The following is a 14,728-nucleotide window of genomic DNA, read 5'->3' as shown; positions in this document are numbered from 1 at the left end:
GGGATGGGGGGAAGTGTCTAGTGGTTTGTGGAAGAGTCAAAAGCTGTCTGTGGACCAGCTAGGGGTTCAGCTAGAAAGGGCAGGTGGCAGACAGCTGAGCAAGGGATTTTACAGACTAGGGCATGAGACGGCAGCACACAACTAGCTGATACGTACTGGGCAGGGATGATGGGAAGGGTATGGTCTACAGCAGGGTCGTCCAAACTGTGCCCCTGGGGCACTAGCGCCCGCTATCACCCGCGGACAGCGCCCCGGGCGAATTCGTATGTTGTCGCAGTGGCCGAGCCGTGTTGCTTAGCTGGCCGTGCGAACCGCCCCCCGCGCCTCACTTTGCCCCTGTACGCATGCTTCTTACGGACGACAGACCACCGCACCAGCAGCGGTCAAAAGCATTGATACAAAACAGTGCCGTTAGTCAACAGACGTGAGGCTACAGTGGATCGAGATGGATGGTCAACAGCAGCAGACAAAAAGAAAGAGGAGCAGTGCGTCCGCATTATTTAAAACTGAGTGGGAAATTAATTTCTTTTGTACTGCTGTTGAAAATCATGCCAAATATTTAATATGTCATCGGAACCTCACGTATTTAAAAAAGTACTCGACTGAACGGCACTTTAATATCGTTTACAAATATCAGTTCAAAAATTTGTCACAAGAGAAACGCCAGTGAAAGCTTGAAGAACTGAAATAAAATTTCAAGCAGCATCACTGTGAACTAGGTGTTTTTCCTATTGTATGACTCTTTATTATAAAGATGACAAGTAAAACTATATTTTATAATCTGATATGTCACTTAGCAATGTTCCAGTTATCGAATATCAGATTGTCAGCAACATGAAACATTTCTTTTTGGTTAATTTTTATATTTGGGTTGCACTGAATCACATCGCACAGACATAAGAAGAAGTTTCAGGTGCGTTATTTTTTGCCACTTTCTGAAAACCCTTCACAAACGCTCTCCGGGCAGCTGTCATTAAGAGTCATTCTTTGTTTTCGTATATTTGCCTTTTTATGGATGGGAAAACCTATGTTGTAGTTTGATCTATGTTTTCAATTAATTAAAACGCAAATATTCCAACAGATAAAAGTTTATTTTGCGACCACATTTCACTGTCCTCACCAACGTCTAATGCCACTTTTCAGAGGAAATGGGGGAAAATGCACCTAAAACCAATCTTTTTTTGTTAGTTTTTATTTGAGTTTCAATGAATGAAACAATTAATTGTTAAAATGATAAAAGTGTTTTATAAAACAGGATTGTACAAAATTAATTGTATGTTCTTTTTTGCCATGGTAGGAGCAGGAAACAGGTGGGCAAAGTTTGCGCGCAAGCTAGAAATGCTCGCTGAGAATTGCGAAAGCAGGGAAACCCTTTGCGGCTGGGAATCTCATCAAGGATTCCCTGGTTGACTCCAGCAGACGTCACGGCAAAATTTGAAAAAATACCTCTTTCACCTCAAACTGTACTCGCCGAGTTACAGATATGGTCTCAGATATGGAGCAGCAATTAATGGAGAGAGCGGAAAACTTCATTTCATTTTCTATCGTCCCTCATGAGTCCGCAGACGTTGCGGGCACATCTCAGCCCATCGTATTCATTCTAGGTGTCGACGACAATGTGAGTGTCACAGAAGAATTTCTCGACCTTATACCATTAAAAGACACAACCACGGGTTTGGATATTTTTCTAGCCGTAGAAAACGTGTTAGAGTCAATGGGTTTAAAATGGGAATGCCTGACCAGTGTAACAATGAATGGAACCATTGCACTACGAGGGATACGCACTGGCTTTCTGAGTTCCGTCAGGTCAAAAATGGATGAAGTTGGCTGTTCCTAATTCGGCAATCCATTGTCTGATACACCACCAGGCACTCTCTGCAAAGATTGTCAACATATAAAAAGGTTATGGGCACAGTTCTTCAAATGGCTAATTATCTGCGATCGCATGGACTCACACATCGCCAATTTAAAGAATTTGTGGCTGATATGAAGCGGAATACCCAGACATCCCCAAACACGCCAAAGTAAGATGGCTGAGCATAGGAAAGGTGGTTCATCGGTGTTTCTCCTTGAGGGGCGAAATAAATACCTTTTTGGAAATGAAAGGACGCCCAGAAGAATTACTTTGTGATCCTAAGTGGGTGGCGAATTTGGCTGTTTTTGAGTGACCTTACTGGTCATTTAAATACATTGAACATTTCACTCCAAGGCGAGAATCACTCTGATGTTGATTTAATGCAGTCCATTCAAGCATTAACAAAAAAAAAAAAAAATAAATAAAAAAAACAACAACTTATTTTATGGGAAAAACAGTTGCAGGAGAAGAATTGTGGACACACTCCTGCACTAGACAGCATTGAAGAACATGTAGATTTTTCAGATTATGTTAAAGTCATATGCGAATTACAAGAACAGTTTGAAAACAGATTTTTGGAGATAAGTGAGCTTCAACCATCCTTAGATATATTTGTTCGCCCATTTTCCCTTTGAGCAGAGGACGTCTCACAAGTGCTTCAACTAGAGTTGATTGACCTGCAGTGTGATATCTGATGAAGGACCGCTTTCTTGTGTGTAAGACTTTGGATGACTTCTACAGTTGTCTTCCATGAGAGAAATATCCTCTTTTGCACAAGCACGTGGCTAAAGTTCTCTTAATGTTTGGCTTCACGTATATTTGAGAGCGCTTTTTCTCTCTTTTAAAGCTTGCTAAAACTAAGAACCATTCATTACTTGGCGATAAAAATTTGACTAATTCTTTGAGGTTAGCAGTCTCACGGAATATTGTATCACGCCTAGACAAAATCATTTCCTCAAAAAAGATAAATTCGTAAAATGTTAACTGTCTTCTTTAACAAAAATGACTGTAAGAATTAAAGAGCTTTATAACCTAAATTCTATTTTTAATAAGTTTTCAAACTTAGTCAGTTAAAATTATTACGTACAAAACAGCAAACTAAGCATCCTATTTCTAAACTCTGAAAAGGAATACAAAAAGCTGTAGCACGAAGTACAACAAAAAATATTTACTTGAAACTAATAACAGTAAGAATGAGACTCTATATCCCTTACATAAAATTATTTCTAAAATAAAATATTTATGACTATGGTTCATTTAAGAAACTGATATATTTTTCAGAAGACGCCTATTGTACGTATGAGGAGTGTGCTGGTGCAGTACTAAGCTGTGGGCCAGAAAACTAATAATTTGTTGTTCGATTCTTGTTTTGGATATTGTTTCCTAAAGCTTTGCGCAGTAATTCTGTGACACGAACGTTAGTTGTTGCCTAGACAGTAAATAGTTTGCTTGATTTACCGCTCATTGACCTCTTTTACAGAGGTGCACTTCCTCTGTTGTTTTGTTTACGTGCTTTTCACTCTCACTCGCTCCACAGCTCTCTCTCTCTCTCTCTCTCTCTCTGCCGATACTAGTGACACCACGGTCGCAGACGGGGTGCTGAACTACACTGTCTTGCACTCGCGGGGCGCGGGCGTACACGCCGGGCGCAATTCTTGGATGAGCCTGGTCTACAGTCCTCTCTCTCTCTCTCTCTCTCTCTCTCTTCTCTCTCTCTCTCTCTCTCTCTCTCTCTCTCTCTCCCTCTCTCTCTCTCTCCCTCTCTATTGTGTGTGTGTGTGTGTGTGTGTGTGTGTGTGTGTGTGTGTGTGTGTGTTGAAGGGGGGCGCACAGTAAGTTACCTTAGGTTTAGGCCCGGGAGCAAGGAAAGTGCCTGAAGGAGAGCTCCCATCTGCACAGCTCAGAAAGGTGGGTAATGGTGGGGAGGATCCAGATGGCACACGTTGTGAAGCAGCCATTGAAATCTCACACGTTGTGCTCTGCTTTAATTGTGCCACTGCATGGTCCACCTTGTTTTTGGCAACAGTTTGGTGGTGGCCATTCATTCTGGTTGACAGTGGGTTGGTTGTCATACCTATGTGAAACACTGTGGCCAGGCTGTAAGGTAGGTAGTTTTTGGTGTTGAAAAGGTGGCAGCTGTCAAAAGTTCAGGTACTGTTGGTGACTGGTGGGTCTGATGTAGACAGAGGTGTGGATGAAGCCACCTGAGAGGAGGATAGCGACAGCTAGGAAAGTGGCAACCTCAATACATAAGTAACGAGACATTACCAAGGCACTATGTGTTGTGGTTATTAATGTACAACTATTTTATAGTATTGAACTGTGTCCCCTTGGTAGGACAAATTTCATTCACTATATGGATAAACAGTTTAAATATAGATGTCAAAGCAACTAACATAATATATTTAATATGCTTGCACAATTAATTGGATTTATTCTCTCAGTTCCTGTCCATTACAATTTCCTGTGTAGGGCAGTGATGTATTTAAAATAATCGATTTGTCCAATGAAACTTCCTGGCAGATTAAAACTGTGTGCCAAACCAAGACTCGAACTCAGGATCTTTACCTTTTACGGATAAGTGCTCTACCATCTCAGCTACCCAAGCACAACTCACGACCCATCCTCACAGCTTTACTTCTGCCAGTACCTCATCTCCTAACTTCCAAACTTCACAGATGCTCTCCTACCAAACTTGCAGAACTAGCACTCCTGGAAGAAACGATATTGCGGGTACATGGATTACCCACAGCCTGGGGGATGTTCCCAGAATGAAATTTTCACTCTCCAGTGGAGTGTGCACTGATATAGACACTTCCTGGCTGATTAAACTGTGCACCAAACTGAGACTCGAACTCGGGACATTTGCCTTTTAAGGGCAAATGCTCTACCATTTGAGCTACCTAAGCACACCTCACACCCTGTCCTCACAGCTTCACTTCTGCCAGTACCTCATCTCCTACCTTTGGTCTAACACACAGGTTTAATCTGCCAGGAAGTTTCATATCAGCACACACTCCACTGCAGAGTGAAAATTTCATTCTGGAACTTGTTCAGTGCCACTATTTGACTGAAACTTAACACAGTGTAAGGAAAAAGTACAAGATCGAAAAATTCAAATGCCGTTTCACTGTGACTAATACTCCTCTGTGTGTGTGTGTGTGTGTGTGTGTGTGTGTGTGTGTGTGTGTTAAGATGGTACACATGTGTGCTTTTACTGATGGTGATAATCTGATAAGTAATTCCTGTGACAATGCTGCAGAAAACATTAGTAAAGCTGCATGAATGGTAGTTCTGATACAATATCATAAAATACTTGGAAGAGAAATAAGCAATAAAAAATTTCTGTGGTTATGTAAAAAGTAGTTGAAAACTTCTCTGTGTGTTCAGAATCTTATTAACTATGTGCTTTGTGTAAAATTTAATGAAAAATTTGGTTATGTCATGTATGTTACTGGTTTTCTGAAAATTTCTTTCCATACTTTCTAAAAGTAACTTTCTTTAAGTGGATTGTACCAGTTTATCATTCCAAACCATACAGTTAAAAGGATACACTTCCCAATGTTTTGCAAAATTATATTTATTTCCCACAAACTGGCTTTCAGCTTCTTAGGCCAACTTCAAGTGACAATTGCTGCAAACTCACATAAAATGATGTGTGACTAATAAAAATATCATGTACACAGAAGATGAAGAGATGGAATGGTTACAAAGGAAAGTATTGTTTTTTCCATGCAGAAATAGTAGTATTAACAAAAAAGGGATATTTTTTATGTGGAGGCACTGATGAAAAAATAAATTTGAATTTACAATCTCAACCTAGTATTTGTAACTAAAACTTAATTTGATGGATTGGAAAAAGGAAATTCCAGAGCAGTATTAAATGACCAATCTCAGTGTCATACGTTTGTTTCAGTATTTTCAATAGGGCCATCTTTCTGCTTTTCTTATCAGAAACCACATGAGTGGTTTTCTACTAAAGGATGATTGGCAAAAATTGAATCTTTCTTTCTTTCTCGTATGTTCAGGCAATCAAACTGAAACAGTTGTGCCTGACTGACCAATATATAGTTTTCCACAGTGCTTGCATGTGATTTTGTATAAACCACTCTGTGTCAAGAGTTATAGTTTATATTGAATGAACATTTGATATGTTGTTGGTATTATAAAATGCCTATGTGTGGTTGTATGACTAACCTTTTTGTGAAATTATCTGAAGTTCTGCCAATATACTGGATAATGCACCACTTTTTGCAGCTACTGACTGCCTTCTGTTGGCCAACATACAGAAGTGGTGTAATTTTACGCATTTTCTTTTTTCATAGTATATTGTATATCATCAGGGCAGATCTGTAGCCATTACTGGAGGCATATGTTTGATAGTTTGTAGTTCTGTTTGAATGGTATATTTAGATAATGGAACAGACATGCGATGCTGCACCACTGAATGGAAGCTGTATTTTTGTGGTTACATAACTGCCGTGAGCTTCATCTACACTACACGACTACTCTGCAGTTCACAATTAAGTGCCTGGTAGAGGATTCTTCAAACCCTCTTCAGACCATTTCTCTACTGTCCCACTTTTTAAAAAAGTGTGAGAAAGATGAACACTTAAATCCCTCTGTACAAATTCTCATTTCTCTTATTTTATTACAATGATCATTTCTCCTCAGCATTAACCCAGTGGTAGCCAATAGATGAATACAGGTACTTCTTCAATGAAAAAGAAACTGAGCAGGACTTTTCCAGCCTTTGGGGCAGAGTGGCCTCTTTTTGGAAGAGGGAAATTGTGATGATACCACTTTAACTTCATTTGTTTGGATGATGGATGGATGGATGGATGGATGGATGGATGGAGACGGTTTTAAGGGTGCACGACGGCAAGGTCTTCAGCACTCGCTCAGTAACAGATTGAGACGGGTGTCAAGAAAAGACTCAGAACAATAAGATAACACAGAACGTAAGACACAGGAAACAAGCTTGGAAAAATGTGTGCCTACCCACACCGAAGTGTGGGACGAACATGCCGCCAGCAGTAAAACATGGACAACCCAGGAAGAAAGTGGTGGAGGGAGCTAAAACAATATAGCAGATGGAAGTGGCTGACTGACTGCAAGGAAAAAAGAGAGAAGCCAAACGCTCTGCAATACTCGAAAACCTAAAAGTTTAGGCCAGAGTCCAGACGCATCACAAAACTTTAAACCCTAGACACACACATCTCATCACACTCGTTCGTCCTCTGTTAGAAAATTGCTGCGCGGTGTGGGATCCTTACCAGGTGGGATTGACGGAGGACATCGAGAGGGTGCAAAGAAGGGCAGCTCGTTTTGTATTATCGCGTTATAGGGGAGAGAGTGTGGCAGATATGATACACGAGTTGGGATGGAAGTCATTACGGCATAGACGTTTTTCGTCGCGGCGAGACCTTTTTACGAAATTTCAGTCACCAACTTTCTCTTCCGAATGCGAAAATATTTTGTTGAGCCCAACCTACATAGGTAGGAATGATCATCAAAATAAAATAAGAGAAATCAGAGCTCGAACAGAAAGGTTTAGGTGTTCGTTTTTCCCGCTCGCTGTTCGGGAGTGGAATAGTAGAGAGATAGTATGATTGTGGTTCGATGAACCCTCTGCCAAGCACTTAAATGTGAATTGCAGAGTAGTCATGTAGATGTAGATGTAGATTAGCTAAAACACAGGGCAGATCCCCATCAACTTGTGCTTCTGCCCTTGCATCACAGTATAAAATGCAGTCTGTCAAAATGTGCCGGACAGAGGTGTGCACACCACAAGCATCACAAAACGGGGGATCCTACCACCGTAATAGAAACCTATGTGTGAGAGGACAGTGCCCAATTCGAAGACAAGTGAGGGTCACTTCTTCCCACCTGAGCACTTGGTAGGAGGTACGCCACGGCTGAGTTGTTGACTTCGCCAACCGCAGTTTATTGGCCATCACCGCCAGCCATTCTTCCTCCCACAACTCCATGCACTTCTTGTGGAGTGCAGAAATGACAGACTGCAAAGGAATAGGACACTGGACCACATACTGCTCTCTACAGGCATCCTTGGCAGCCCGATCGGCTTCTTCATTGCTCCATATTACGACATGACCAGGCACCCAGCAAAAGGACACCTCCTTACCCCGCTGTTGGAGCAAGTACAGTTGGTCATATATCAGCTGGACCATCTCTACAGTTGGTTTCAGATTCTGAAATGATTGTAAGGCACTAAGAGAATCGGAGCAGAGGAGAAATCAATTGCCCCGAACACGATTCATCCACTTCAGTGCCTTCAGGATTGCATGGAGCTCCGCTGTGAAAACGGTATATTCATCAGGGAGGTGAATCTGGGTGGTCAGGTAACACTACAGAACAGCCAAGGAAATTCTCGTCTTTGGAGCCATCAGTGTAAATGATGGTAAAACCGCGATGCACATCTAAAATGTTAAAAAACTGAGATTGGAATGTAAAATCTGGTGTACTATCTTTCTTATAATTAGCCAAGGTGGAAATCTGCTCCAACCGCGACGGAAAACATGAAGACCAGCCATATCCATCGCAGAGAGGGAATCCTGTGCATGAATCCCATAGGGCCACATCTCTCATTGCCAGTTATGAAATAGCCGTGCCAGAGGAAGCTGAGCCACGGTATGGTATGCAGGTGTGTATGGTGTGGACAACGTTTTATATGCCTGGCGCACTGCAAGTAGCCACCGCCGCATATGAAGTGGCGGTTCACCAGCCTCTGCACAGAGGCTTGGTATGGAGATAGTTCTGAATGCCCCAGTGGCCAACTGAATCCCTTCATGCTGCACAACGTCCAACATCTTTAAGTAAAAAGGCCTTGCAGACCCATACACCATGCATCCACAATTGAGCCGAGATCGCACAAACGCCCTGTGAAACTGGACCATCGTTTCAGGTCTTTAAGATGAGGTAACCATGTAAGCTTTGAGTCAAAAATGAGCCCCAGAAATCTCACCGTGTCTTTAAAAGTGAGGACAGTGTCCCTTATCCTCAACTCAGGAAAGGTTAAAATCGAACGAGAACTGTGATAAAGAACACATATGAACTTCTTGGTGGAAAACTTAAAACCACTCTTCTGTGCCCAGTCATCCAAATGTCTAAGAGTAAGATACAAGTGACGCATTGTTGCACGGCTTGAAGAAGAGCAAAACAGAGAAATCATCCACAAAGAAGGGACATTGGACAGGACTTTTCACTATGGAGGTAATGCTATTAATAGTGATGGCAAAGACAGTCACACTTAAAACGCTACCCTGAGGGACACCCTTCTGCTGCTCAAAGCGGTCAGACAGAACGTCACCAATTCGGTATCTAAAATATCTTGGCGAGAGGAAAGATAGCATAAGAAGAGGAAGACAACCACAAAAACCTCATTCGTGAAGCTGGTCCAGGATGAGACGCCTCCAAGTGGTATCTTAGGCCATCTTGATGTCAAAAAATACACCTAGAAGGTGATAAGAGTAGGAAAGCTTTTTGTTTAGCCACCTCCAGGAGGGCAAGGTTATCGAAGGTGGAACGAAACCTCCTGAACCTACACTGAAAGCGACTAAGGAGTTACTGGGATTCTAACATCCAGACAAGGTGGCGGTTGACCATCTGCTGCAAGGTCTTTCCCATGCAACTAGTGAGGGCAACACTACGGTAGCTATTCGGACCCCTGCAGTCTTTTCCAGGTTTTAAAAAAGAAATTAAAACTGCCTCACGCCACAAGTCAGGAAAGTGACCTGACACCCAAATGACATTAAAAAGTGTGAGGAGGATTTCTTTGTTGCACCTTGTGAGGTACCATAGCATACTGTAATGGATCCTGTCGTGACCAGGGGATGTGTCACGAGCTGCAGACAATGCAGAATCCAGCTCCCACATAGAAAATGGGCAGTTGTAAACCTCATGAGAGGTGGACTGGAAGTCCAGACTACACCCTTGAACAACCGCTCTATGGCGCTGGAAACCCAGATCCTAGCTGGTTGTTGCAGTAACCATGGCAAAATATGCTTCCATAGTCTGGGCAATGTCTCGCGGATCCGTGTGGAGAGTGCCATTAGTCATTACAGAAGCCATGGGGCATCTCCTTCCTCTCCCAGAAATCCTCCTGATGGTCTCCCACACAATGGAACTTTTGGTGGAACAATTAATGGTGTTCAGGAACTGTTGCCATGACCTCTTCTTGCTCTCTTGAATAATGCAGCGACATTTTGCCCTCGCCACCCTAAAGGCTGTAAGATTCTCAGCAGTTGGCCGACACTGGAACCGGCGCAGAGCTGCACGCCTGGTCCTGATTGCAGAGCAGCATTCGGCACTTCACCAAGAGACACGTTGCCTCTTCTGGTGGCCTATGGACTGTGGAATGGATGCTGCAGCGGTATGGTGGACCGTTTTGGTAATATGATCGACCTATGCCCCAACATTTGCACAGTGTTCAAACTGGGCCAACTGGCTATAAAGTGTCCAGTCAGTCCCACTGAGCACCCATCTTGGTGGTCTCCTTTTGGGGCCCATCTGGCAGGTGAATCCAGATTGGAAGTGATCACTGCCGTGCAAGTCAGCGAACACTTCCGAGCACTGGCGGGAAGAGCTGGAGGGCAAAGTGAGAGATCAATGGCAGAGAACGACCCAGATGCTGTGCAGAAGTGAGTGCTCTGACCTCTATTGAGCAAGTAGGCACAGGATGGCAGGAGAAGCCTCTCAATTGCTCTACTCCTGGGACAGATAATTGCAGAGCCCCAAAGCACATTGTGGGCATTAAAATCACCGCAAATAATGAACGGCTGGGGGAGCTGTGTAAGGAGGTCGGTGAGAGCCGCTTCATCAAGTGCATCATGTGGGGGTAAGTAAAGTGAACATGCAGTCAATAGATGGTGCACGTGCACGGACACAGCGACGGCCTGTAAAGTTGTCGTAAGCGAGAGAGGCAAGGAGTGGTAGTCCGTCCTGATGAAAATACCTATGCCTCCTCTAGCTCTCTCTCCATGCAGGTTGTCCTTTTTGTGGAGCGTATAGCCTCGTAGCTCATGGGAGTATGATGGATGGAAATAAGTCTCCTGGAGACACAGTCACAGTGATCTACCCTGAAAGAGTAGACGAAGTTCCTCCACATACAACCCCTGCAAGTTCCACTGAAGTATGGGAGCCATCTATGACAGGGGTAGCACCTTCATCCTGTCTCTTTGACTGGGTGGGGAGACTGCAGCAGGTGGAGGGGCAGGCTAGGGGTGAGATGATTGCCCCACACATGTCGTACTCCATGAGCTCTGGGGAAGAATCAGATGAAGCCTCACATAAAACGACATCTGCATAGTCAGACGGTTTACCACGTGATTTCACCATCTGTTGCTGCTGTATAGCTTTCTGCAGTTTGGTGGGCTTTGAGGGAGCTGATGTGGAAGTGGTAATGGCCGTACTGGGCTTCGCAACAGCCTCAGCAGTTGGAGGTACCAGAGACTGACCTAAGTTCGGCACTATACCTTTGTCTGCCATTTGAGTAGGCTAGGAAACACTGGCTGCGTTGCATGTCCACTGACACTGGCAGGTGTTAGTGCCAACACTCACCACCTCTGTCTGCGTACAGCAGGCTGTTCCAGCTCGTCGGCTCCGTTGTGAGCCGTGGAGCGCTCCGTGCTCCAGAGAGCCGTGTCCATTCAAGTGGGCCGGCACGCCAGCATGGCTGGCTGAGGCAGGCGGCAGGGCAAGCGTTTTGATGTGTCAGCTGTGGTCTTACAAGATCGACAACCTCATATGCGTGGTGACATGCTACACCAGGAAATAAATAAGAAACAACTGTTTTACAAGAAATTGCATACTAAATTTATTGGGCCTCTGTAGCTTGACATTTTCTTTTCATTACAAGATCGGAAATATCAGGCGTTAAAGTGTTCGCAGCATTAATGCGGAGGATGGCCTTCATTGTTGCATCCTGAAGCAACAATCGTTCCTTACTTTTTACTCTTTTCATTGCTGAGAAAAGCTGCTCACAACAATATGTAAATCCAAATATGCACATGATCTGAGCGCCATTGATGTGAAGCTTGGGAAATTTTTTTGTTGTGATGAACAATACCATCGTGACAAATCCAACATGTTGTAGTACCTCTCTTTCAACAAAGTTGAATTTTGCAAATCAATAATCTCCAATTGAAGTGACGATGACAAGTCATCGGGGGAAACTGAAAAAGGAGTGCTGAACACCTTAAGTTCCATTTCCAAACAAGTGAGGTCTCAGAATCGTGTTTCAAACGATGTGATGAGGTGCTTTAACTTTGCTTAGTAATTGCTGAAAGTAGTACCTTCAGGTAGTTTTAAAGAAGCAAGACGACTGAAGAACGTTAAATGTCCATTACTCATCTGCCTCTCAAACAAACTTAACTTTTCCATGAATGCTTTGATCTGGTCGTGTATGTCAACGATTAGCTGCCCTTTGCCCTGCAATGACTTTTATTATTAATATGCATAAATTATTCAGATGCATAGTTATGTCAGCTAGGAACGCCAGGTCTGATATCCATTTTATATGTTTCAGACAACGCATTTCTTCCCCTTTCCTTTCGAGAAAAAGGGATATTTCCTTACGAATGGCAAATTCACACACTTCACAACATGTTTCATTATGCCACCTAGCTCTACTGTTTCAGCACACAGTGCCTCTTGGTGAGTAAAACAATGGAGAGTCAAAATGTCTTTCCCAAATTCGTCCCTGAGTTTATTTTTCGAACGAGAAGCAAAACCTTGGTGACACTCGATCATTTGTGGCGCACCGTCTGTCGCTACAGAATGGAGCTTATCCCACGGCAAATTCATATTGTCCACTGATTCACAAACAGCTTCAAAAATGTCACGCCCTGTTGCGGTGTAATCGAGCGGTACCACATCCACGAGTTCTTCTGTTACCTGCAGTTCCATGGCGACACCATGCACAAAGACTGCAAGCTGGGCACAGTCCGATATGTTGGTGCTTTCCTTAAGCGCTAGCGAAAATGCAACAAAGCTCTCCGCCTTTTTCCTGAGCTGTGTCTCTAAATCCGCTGTCATGTCCATTCGACGAGACATTGCTTCGACAGGCAAACCCCTTCAATTGCCTGCACCTCCCTTGTAAACAAACATTCTGCAACTGCTACCATGCACGACATTACGAGTGGTCCCACCGAAAACGTCTTACCACTCGTCGCAATGATGTAAGCCACCCTGTAGCTTGCTCGAATTGCAGATTCTGTAGTGTTTTCTCCGCTCTCATTCACCTGAAAATTATAAACGCATTACAGAACACAAACTATGTTGCATGTCTTGATACCCTCCGTATTACAAAACCATTTTTAAACTTACGTCTCCTGGTATGTCATTATTAATAATGGCTTCCAGTTCTCTGCGTGCAACGCCTTCTACCTGATCGTAGTGCGCTGCGTGATGACGTGTATAATGTCGTTGTATATTGAACCTCCACGCAGAGTTAAATAAACTGTGGACGACCATCCGTCTCAATGAATAGAAAAATATCCTCCAATAGAGGTACAGGGCTCCCGCGGCTAGTCATAGGTGTCATTGAACACGGATTATTGTGTCAGTTGTGGCTGCATGCGGCCAGGGGCAGTGAGTTCGCTTTCCCCCTCCACGCGGGCTCCAAGCTGCAGCAGTGAGGGCTCCAGCTCCCTGGAGCTCGGTTGGAACAGCCTGGCGTAGAGGAATCGGCTTTTGGAGTAGGCTTCTGAACCATGGATGCAAAAGACGTAGCAAATGTGGGAGGGTGCATCGACTTTTAGATCTTTTCGGCCTCACCATAGGGGATATGCTTGGTTGTTTTTTTATTTCCTGGACTTTGCATTCCTCCAAAAATATTTGGCAATCTCTACTCCATACAGAGCAATTGATACATTTGGCTGGAGACGAGCAACCAACTGCCTTCATGAGCAGCCTTACCACAATTGCCACAAGTCGCTTCACCTTTACACACTAAGGTGGTATGCCCAAAATGCTGGCATTTAAAACAGCGCATTGGGGTCGGGAAATAAGACCTCACACTAAGGTGAAGGAAGCCAGCTTTAACATGTTCAGGAAGTTTTGTGCTACTGAAGGTCAAAATAAAGGAGTTGGATTTGACAAGATTGCCATCAACCCTCTTCATGATATGTTGTACAGCAACGATACCTTCCAGAGCCCACTCACATTGCAGTTCTTCCCTGGGAATGTCGACTATTCTGTTACCAAAGACTTCACTTGTCAAAGAAGTTCCGGAGTCAGTGGGACTGACTGCATGAGCCCTCTAGAGAGACTATGTGTTAGAACCTTCCAGCGGCCCACCCTTTCCTCTGGGAGGAGGAAAAGAGAATTTCGAAGTATCCATCTCGGTCCCAGAAGCAGCTAGGGAACTAGAAGTCCACCTAGACACAGCCCCGCATGCCTAGGTAAGCCTTATACAACTGTGGTGCACCAGGTACCCCAGAGGTTGCCCGCTATGACTGTTCCACCTCAACAGCCATGCATCTCATTAGTGCGCAGCACACCTTGAGATTGAGGGGTTGTTTATAGAGGTTTATTCCATCCTTGCCATCTGGGCGATCAAGCCAAGATCCCCATTCCCTGAGACACACAACGTTCCACCACCGCTGTGGTTGCTGAAGTATGCTCAGGGGTTACGGTGACAGGGGACTGGTGGCGCTTGCCAGTCCCCAGCTCAGGAACCCCGTGGTCGCCAAGCCTGTACCCAGCACCTGAATGCACAGCCCCTGGGGGCATTTGTTTGGAGGCAGAGCCGAGGGAGCAACACCACATTTCATAACGTCACACTCTGAGCAAAGAAATCCATTCCCTGCTCCACGTATCTCAACAGATGGGTCAGGCAAACATCCATTTTTT

General features: G+C 44.1%; 1 protein-coding gene across 21 annotated transcripts in view; it reads right to left on the bottom strand.

Annotated features, from left to right (window-relative positions):
* Positions 1-14,728, bottom strand: part of LOC126354434 (tyrosine-protein kinase Src64B) — a 269,738-nt gene that overhangs the window by 481 nt on the left and 254,529 nt on the right. The window lies entirely within an intron of this gene.

This window comes from Schistocerca gregaria, chromosome 3 (assembly GCF_023897955.1).
Source record: "Schistocerca gregaria isolate iqSchGreg1 chromosome 3, iqSchGreg1.2, whole genome shotgun sequence".
Classification (NCBI taxonomy): Eukaryota; Metazoa; Arthropoda; class Insecta; order Orthoptera; family Acrididae; genus Schistocerca; species Schistocerca gregaria.
Note: the sequence above shows the minus strand (reverse complement) of the source record. Positions and strands in the feature narration are given on the sequence as shown.